Source organism: Pseudorca crassidens, chromosome 10, assembly GCF_039906515.1.
Source record: "Pseudorca crassidens isolate mPseCra1 chromosome 10, mPseCra1.hap1, whole genome shotgun sequence".
Classification (NCBI taxonomy): Eukaryota; Metazoa; Chordata; class Mammalia; order Artiodactyla; family Delphinidae; genus Pseudorca; species Pseudorca crassidens.
In genome coordinates this window covers 65,063,384-65,073,042 of record NC_090305.1, presented here as the reverse complement: position 1 = coordinate 65,073,042, position 9,659 = coordinate 65,063,384, and positions in this window count along the sequence as shown.

Below are 9,659 nucleotides of genomic sequence, written 5' to 3'. Positions count from 1 at the left end.
TGTTACTATCAATTTCTCCCTTTATGTCAGTTAATAGTTGCTTTATGTATGTAGGTGCTCCTATGTTGGGTGCATAAATACCTAAAATTGTTATATCTTCTTCTTGGATTGATCCTTGATCATTATGTAGTATCCTTCTTTGTCTCTTTTTTTTTTTTTTTTTTGCGGTACGCGGGCCTCTCACTGTTGTGGCCTCTCCCGCTGCGGAGCACGGGCTCCGGACGCGCAGGCTCAGCGGCCATGGCGCGCAGGCTCAGCGGCCATGTCACACAGGCCTAGTCGCTCCGCGGTATGTGGGATCCTCCCGGACCAAGGCACGAACCCGTGTCCCCTGCATTGGCAGGCAGACTCTCAACCACTGTGCCACCAGGGAAGCCCCTCTTTGTCTCTTTTAACAGTCCTTATTTTAAAGTCTAATTTGTTTGGGAGTTCCCTGGTGGTCCAGTGGTTAGGACTTGGCACTTTCACTGCTGTGACCCAGGTTAAATCCCTGGTCCGTGATTCAGTCCCTGGTTGGGGAACTAAGATCCTGCAACCAGTGTGGCCAAAAAAAAAAAAAAAAAAAAAGCTCTTTTAAAAATCACTTAAAATTTTATTTTATTTTATTTTATTTATTTATTTTTTCAGTCTTAAGGCAAAATTTCATATTTCTTTGGGAAGCCTGTATTTGCACTTTTTTTTAAACATCTTTATTGGGGTATAATTACTTTACAATGGTGTGTTAGTTTCTGCTTTATAAGAAAGTGAATCAGTTATACATATGTTCCCATATCTCTTCCCTCTTGCGTCTCCCTCCCTCCCACCCTCCCTATCCCACCCCTCCAGGCGGTCACAGAGCACCGAGCTGATCTCCCTGTGCTATGCGGCTGCTTCCCACTAGCTATCTACCTTACGTTTGGTAGTGTATATATATCCATGCCTCTCTCTCGCTTTGTCACAGCTCACCCTTCCTCCTCCCCATATCACAACCTAAGTGTCCATCATCGGATGAATGGATAAAGAAGATGTGGCACATATATACGATGGAATATTACTCAGCCATAAAAGGAAACGAAATTGAGCTATTTGTAATGAGGTGGATAGACCTAGAGTCTGTCATACAGAGTGAAGTAAGTCAGAAAGAGAAAGACAAATACCGTATGCTAACACATATATATGGAATTTAAGAAAAAAAAGTCATGAAGAACCTAGGGGTAAGACAGGAATAAAGACACAGACCTGCTAGAGAATGGACTTAAAATTTTAAATACACTGGTATGTGGATTATGAAACAATTATTGGGATACACTAAAAGATTCAAAAAACTAAATATAGAACTACCATATGACCCAGCGATTCCACTCCTGGATGTGTATCCAAGAAAAACCCAAAACACTATTTCAAAAATATACGTGCACCCCAATATTCATAGCAGCACTATTTGCAATTGCCAAGATATAGAAGAAACCTAAGTGCCCATCAACAGGTGAATGGATAAAGAAGATGGGGTATATATGTACAACACACTACTTATTCAACCATGAAAAAATGAAATTTTGACATTCGCAGCAACATAGGTGGACTTGGAGGGAACTTTGATAAGTGAAATAAGTCAGACAGAGAAAGGCAAGTACTGTATAATATCACTTATATGTGGAATCTAAAAAATACAACACATGAATGAATATAACAAAAAAGAAGCAAACTCACAGGTACAGAGAACAAACTAGTGGTGACCAGTGGGGAGGTGGGAGGGTCACTATAGGGGTGGGGGAGTGGGAGGTACAAACTATTGCGTGTAAGATAGGCTCAGAGATGTATTGTACAACCCAGGGAAAATAGCCAATATTTTATAACTGTAAATAGAAAGTAACCTTTAAAAATTGTATAAAAATTAAAAAAATTTTTAATAAAAGGAAAAATTTAAAAGATTCAGTATTCTCAAAGAATATTTGAAAAAGTGGATATGCTTTTCTCTAATTTTTACCTTAATCAATGCACTTTAAAGATGTGAGAAAGTAAAAATAAATAAGGGGGGGGGTGGGAGAACAAACTCTGACACCACAATTTGTAACCCACACACATAGACATACAACAAACCAAAAATTCTGATCTGTTGATTCAGTTATAATGTGCTTTATTAACATAGATCATGACTTCCTTTGTGAATCATCAAATATGCATTCATGGCATCATTTTCAAAGGCTTCTGTCCATTCCCAACACAAAATGTTAATCCACCCTCCGTTGCTGCCTTTGGTTTATTTTCAAACAAATCTGTGATGCAAACAACTTCATGCTCTGGATCTTTGGGGGTAGGGAGTCTCGGCTCACCTGAGGACAGGTGGTCATGCCCTGCTCTCAGGTAGTCCTGTGGGTCAGATGGGCCCTGAGAGGAGAGGGGACTAAAGGACCTGAGGACTAAGGGTACCTTTGGGTAGATTTCTACGGGCCACCCCTCACACAACCCTAAACCCACCATGTGATTTCCACCAACCTAGCAGCATCTCCCTTAGACAACAGCAAGGCCACACCTATACCAGGAGGGGCTCAGCCCCTAGGAATCAGGCCCAGGGAACCTTCACTTCTGGAAGTTCTTACCTGAAACCTTCACGCTACTCAGTGGTCTCAGGTGTGCTCTGCCTGATAGCTCTAGCTCAGTGCTACTGGATACGGGGCTGAGGAGTAACATCTGCACCAACAAAAAACTTGTTAAAGATGCCATTTCATGAGCCCCACAGGAGAATCATAACTTCAAGTGGGGCCCAGATTCCCCCCAAATTTCTATGCACTTTAAAGCTTTGGAAGAAATGTTTGCTATGTGGCTCCCATGCACTTTCCCATTAGCATTGCATGATGAGTATTTAGCAGTAACATCACCTGTGCCCTCCCCACAGAGTCTATTCATCTGGGTGGGAGCATTTGCATTGTTTTAACTCCAGGTGATTCTAAGTTTAGGCCAGTTTTAAGCACGAGGGCTGCTGGGTTCATGGATTGAGAACCTGCAAACGTTTCATTTTCTACTTCTGATGTTCCTGCCTAGCAACGTTGTTTTCAACTACTTGTGTTTTTCCTTCTTATGATAGTGAGTCAGCTCTTTACAATACTTCTCTGTGTTCCAGAGCCTTTTCCCCATTGTCTGCATCTAGGCTCCCTACAGAGCATGGAGAATTCTCACCATGAATTAACACCTTCAACTATTGAAATTATTCCTTTTGTGAAAGATCAACATGGGAAGCCATTAATATCCAAAATTCCCTATGGGATAATTTCAGATGTCAAGATATTAGTGAAGAAGGGGAAAGTGGAATGATTAATGTACATCTGAATGCAACATCAACTTAGCATAACAGGATGAATGCACTTTTAAGTGGGATGGCGTTAGTGGTCCAGATAACTCAAAGTTCTGGGAAAAATAAGGAATTAGGACAGATTTGCTCTGTATATTGATAAGAAAGACTGTTTAAATACAGTATTAGAGTCAGAGAACATGGGAGGTATATGTGGTCTGAAATTTGCATAAAACTGACATTTTTTCATGATAGTTTCAGATTATGGTTTTCTTATGTGTTTCACCCACAATACCACAGTAGGGATAATGTGTCTTGTGTGCTTCAGTGACCTGATAATTGTTTGTCCCATTATACCTGATGTTCCCTTGTTCAGGTGTTTTCTGCAAGACTCCTCTGCTATGAAGTTCATATATTTCTTTTATGTTTAGTAAGGGTTTGGTGTGATTCTCTGAGAAATGTGCATAAACTGTCATGGTAAATCTGGAAACTTAGTTTTCATCTAAGTTTTCCTTTGCTTGTAGTTTGCTTTGAAAAATGAACATTGTCCCTTTCGTCCATTGAAGATATTGGCTTGTCAAGTGGAGGTTGTAATCAGTCGTGGCTTGTTCTTCTGTGTTTCCATTATACTCCCCACTCATGTAACAGACATGTGCTTCCTTATCACTTCTTTGTATTTTCCAAAAAGTCTACAAGAATCATATTATTAATGTATGCTCAATTGTGTTAAATTTCTGAAACATAGCTCAACTAAAATGATAAATATTTTCAGACATCAGAGATTCAGAACCGATAGCTCTAACTTATTTTATATCATTTGTGTATGTCTCCCCTAGTGTATTTCTAAAATACAAGTATCATCCACAAATAGATTTATAAGATTTACCCAATTAAAAATAATTAGTATTAATACTTCTTTTAAAAGTTTGATAGAGAAAAAAAAGTTTGATAGAATTCACCAGTGAAGCCATCTAGTTCCAGTATTTTATTTAAATAAAAAGAATATCAACATGTTTTATTTCTGGATTTGTTAATGGAATTGATAATTGTAGGAAATGTTTCTTTTTTGTTATTGGGGTATAGTTGTTTTACGATTTGTTGTAGTTTCTACTGAACATAGCCCTGGTATTTTTTGGGGAGAAGTTTTTGAGAACTGATTCAATCTCCTTAATAATAATTTTGTCTGTTCAGATTGTTTTAGTTCTTCATGATTCAGTCTTTTATTTTAATTTTTAAAATTAATTATTTATTTTTGGCTGCCTTGGGTCTTCGTTGCTGTGCGTGGACTTTCTCTAGTTGCGATGAGCAGGGGCTACTCCATTGCGGCTCGCAGGCTTCTCACTGCGGTGGCTTCTCTTGTTGTGGAGCATGGGCTGTAGGCGTGCAAGATTCAGTAGTTGTGGCACGTGGCCTCAGTAGTTGTGGTATGCGGGCTCTAGAGTGCAGGCTCACTAATTGTGGTGTTTTTTTTAAATTAATTAATTTCTTATACAGCAGGTTCTTCTAGTCATCAGTTTTATACACATCAGTGTATACATGTCAATCCCAATCGCCCAACTCATCACACTTCCAAGCCCACCCCCTGCCACTTTCCCCCCTTGGTGTCCATATGTTTGTTGTCTACATCTGTGTCTCAATTCCTGCCCTGCAAACCAGTTCATCTCTACCACTTCTCTAGGTTCCACATATATGCGTTAATATACCATATTTGTTTTTCTCTTTCTGACTTACTTCACTCTGTATGACGGTCTCTAGATCCATCCGCGTCTCAACAAATGACCCGATTTCGTTCCTTTCTATGGCTGAGCAATATTCCATTGTATATATATATGCCACATCTTTATCCATTCGTCTATTTTTTTTAATTTATTTTATTTATTTATTTATTTATTTTTTTATCCATTCGTCTTTTGATGGGCATTTAGGTTGCTTCCATGACCTGGCTATTGTAAATAGTGCTGCAGTGAACATTGGGGTACATGTGTCTTTTTGAATTATGGTTTTCTCTGGGTATATGCCCAGTAGTGGGATTGCTGGAGCATATGGTAATTCTATTTTTAGTTTTTTAAGGAACCTCCATACTGTTCTCCATAGTTGCTGTATCAATTTACATTCCCACCAACAGTGCAAGAGGGTTCCCTTTTCTCCACACTTCTCCAGCATTTGTTGTTTATAGATTTTCTGATGATGCCCATTCTAACTGGTGTGAAGCGATACCTCATTGTAGTTTTGATTTGCATTTCCCTAATAATTAGTGATGTTGAGCAACTTTTCATGTGCTTCCTGGCCATCTGTATGTCTTCTTTGGAGAAATGTCTATTTAGGTCTTCTGCCCCTTTTTGGATTGGGTTGTTTGTTTCTTTAATATTGAGCTGCATGAGCTGTTTATATATTTTTGAGGTCAATCCTTTGTCCTTTGATTCATTTGCAAATATTTTCTCCCATTCTGAGGGTTGTCTTTTCATCTTGTTTGTAGTTTCCTTTGCTGTGCAAAAACTTTTAAGTTTCATTAGGTCCCATTTATTTATTTTTATTTTTAATTTTTTTTTGCGGTACGCGGGCCTCTCACTGCTGTGGCCTCTCCCGTTGCGGAGCACAGGCTCCGGACGCGCAGGCTCAGCGGCCATGGCTCACGGGCCCAGCCGCTCCACGGCACGCGGGATCCTCCCCGACCGGGACACAAACCCGTGTCCCCTGCATCGGCAGGCGGACTCTCAACCACTGCGCCACCAGGGAAGCCCCAGGTCCCATTTATTTATTTTTGTTTTTATATCCATTACTCTAGGTGGTGGATCAAAAAAAGATCTTGCTGTGATTTATGTCAAAGAGTGTTCTTCCTATGTTTTCCTCTACGAGTTTTAGGGTGTCTGGTATTACATTTAGGTCTCTAATCCATTTTGAGTTTATTTTTGTGTATGGTGTTAGGGAGTGTTCTAATTTCATTCTTTCACATGTAGCTGTCCAGTTCTCCCAGCACCACTTATTGAAGAGACTGTCTTTTCTCCACTGTATATCCTTGCCTCCTTTGTCATAGATTAGTTGACCATAGGTGCGTGGGTTTATCTCTGGGCTTTCTATCCTGTTCCATTGATGTGTATTTCTGTTTTTGTGCCAGTACCATATTGTCTTGATTACTGTAGTTTTGTATTATAGTCTGAAGTCTGGGAGCCTGATTCCTCCAGCTCCGTTTTTTTTCCCCTCAAGACCACTTTGGCTGTTTGGGGTCTTTTGTGTCTCCATACAAATTTTAAGATATTTTGTTCTAGTTCTGTAAAAAATGCCATTGGTAATTTGATAGGGATTGCATTGAATCTGTAGATTGCTTTGGGTGGTATAGTTATTTTCACAATATTGATTCTTCCAATCAAAGAACATGGTATGTCTCTCCATGTGTTTGTATCATCTTTAATTTCTTTTATCAGTGTCTTACAGTTTTCTACATACAGGTCTTTTGTCTCCCCAGCTAGCTTTATTCCTAGGTATTTTATTCTTTTTGTTGCCATGTTAAATGGGAGTGTTTCCTTAATTTCTCTTTCAGAGTTTTCATCATTAGTGTATAGGAATGCAAGAGATTTCTGTGCATTAATTTTGTATTCTGCAACTTTACCAAATTCATTGACTAGCTCTAGTAGTTTTCTGGTGGCATCTTTAGGATTCTCTATGTATAGTATCATGTCATCTGCAAACAGTGACAGTTCTACTTCTTCTTTTCCAATTTGTATTCCTTTTATTTTTTTTCTTCTCTGATTGCCGTGGCTAGGACTTCCAAAACTATGTTGAATAATAGTGGTGAGAGTGGACATCCTTGTCTTGTTTTTGATCTTAGAGGAAATGCTTTCAGTTTTTCACCATTGAGAATGATGTTTGCTGTGGGTTTGTCATATATGGTCTTTATTATGTTGAGGTAGGTTCCCTCTATGCCCACTTCCTGGAGAGTTTTTTTATCTAAATGGGTGTTGAATTTTGTCAAAAGCTTTTTCTGTGTCTATTGAGATGATCATATGGTTTTTATTCTTCAGTTTGTTAACATGGTGTATCACATTGATTGATTTGAGTATATTGAAGAATCCTTGCATCCCTGGGATAAATCCCACTTGATCATGGTGTATGATCCTTTTAATGTGTTGTTGGATTCTGTTTGCTAGTAGTTTGTTGAGGATTTTTGCATCTATATTCATCAGTGATATTGGTCTGTAATTTTCTTTTTTTGTAGTATCTTTGTCTGGTTCTGGTATCAGGGTGATGGTGGCCTCACAGAATGAGTTTGGGAGTGTTCCTTCCTCTGCAATTTTTTGGAGGAGTTTGAGAAGGATGGGTGTTAGCTATTCTCTAGATGTTTCCTAGAATTCACTGGTGAAGCCATCTGGTCCTGCACTTTTGTTTGTTGGAAGATTTTTAATCATAGTTTCAATTTCATTACTTGTGATTGGTCTGTTCATATTTTATATTTCTTCCTGGTTCAGTCTTGGAAGGTTATACCTTTCTAAGAATTTGTCCATTTCTTCCAGGTTGTCCATTTTATTGGCATAGAGTTGTGTGTAGTAGTCTCTTAGGATGCTTTGTATTTCTGCGGTGCCTGTTGTAAGTTCTCCTCTTTTGTTTCTAATTTTATTGATTTGAGTCCTCTCCCTCTTTTTCTTGATGAGTCTGGCTAATGGTTTATCAATTTTGTTTATCTTCTCAAAGAACCAGCTTTTAGTTTTATTGATCTTTGCTATTGTGTTCTTTGTTTGTATTTCATTTATTTCTGCTCTGATCTTTATGATTTCTTTACTTCCGCTAACTTTGGGTTTTGTTTGTTCTTCCTTCTCTAGTTCCTTTAGGTGTAAGGTTAGATTGTTTATTTGAGATTTTCTTGTTTCTTGAGGTAGGCTTGTATAGCTATAAACTTCCCTCTTAGAACTGCTTTTGCTGCATCCCATAGGTTTTGGATCATCGTGTTTTCATTGTCATTTATCTCTAGGTATTTTTTGATTTCCTCTTTGATTTCTTCAGTGATCTCTTGGTTATTTAGTAACGTATTGTTCAGCCTCCATGTGTTTGTGTTTTTACGATTTTTTCCCTGTAATTCATTTCTAAACTCATAGCATTGTGGTCAGAAAAGATGCTTTATATGATTTAAATTTTCTTAAACTTACTGAGGCTTGATTTGTGACCCAAGATGTGATCTATCCTGGAGAATGTTCCGTGTGCACTTGAGAAGAAAGTGTAATCTGCTGTTTTTGGATGGAATGTCCTATAAATATCAATTAAATCTATCTGGTCTATTTTGTCATTTAAAGCTTGTGTTTCCTTATTTATTTTCATTTTGGATGATCTGTCCATTGGTGTAAGTGAGGTGTTAAAGTCCCCCATTGTTGTGTTACTGTCGATTTCATCTTTTAGAGCTGTTAGCAGTTGTCTTATGTATTGAGGTGCTCCGATGTTGGGTGCATATATATTTATAGTTGTTATATCTTCTTCTTGGATTGATCACTTGATCATTATGTAGTGTCCTTCCTTGTCTCTTATAACATTCTTTATTTGAAAGTCTATTTTATCTGATATGAGTTTTGCTACTCCAGCTTTCTTTTGATTTCCATTTGCATGGAATATCTTTTTCTATCCCCTCGCTTTCAGTCTGTATGTGTCCCCAGGTGTGAAGTGGGTCTCTTGGAGACAGCATATAATGGGTCTTGTTTTTGTATCCGTTCAGCAAGCCTGTGTCTTTTGTTTGGAGCATTTAATCCGTTTACCTTTAAGGTAATTATCGATATGTATGTTCCTATGACCATTTTCTTAATTGTTTTGGGTTTGTTTTTGTAGGTCCTTTTCTTCTCTTGTGTTTCCCACTTAGAGAAGTTCCTTTAGCGTTTGTTGTAAAGCTGGTTTGGTGGTGCTGAATTCTCTTAGCTCTTGCTGTGTGTAAAGCTTTTGATTTCTCCATCGAATCTGAATGAGATCCTTGCCAGGTAGAGTAATCTTGGTTGTAGGTTCTTCCCTTTCATCACTTTAAGTATGTCATGCCACTCCCTTCTGGCTTCTAGAGTTTCTGCTGAGAAATCAGCTGTTAACCTTATGGGAGTTCCCTTGTATGTTATTTGTCATTTTTCTCTTGCTGCTTTCAATAATTTTTCTTTGTCTTTAATTTTTGCCAGTTTGATTACTATATGTCTCTGCATGTTTCTCCTTGGGTTTCTCCTGTATGGGACTCTCTGCACTTCCTGGACTTAGATGGCTATTTCCTTTCCAATGTTAGGGACATTTTCGAGTATAATTTCTTCAAATATTTTCTTGGGTCCTTTCTCTGTCTCTTCTCCTTCTGGGACCCCTATAATGCGAATGTTGTTGCATTTAATGTTGTCCCAGAGGTCTCTTAGGGTGTCGTTATTTCTTTTCATTCTTTTTTCTT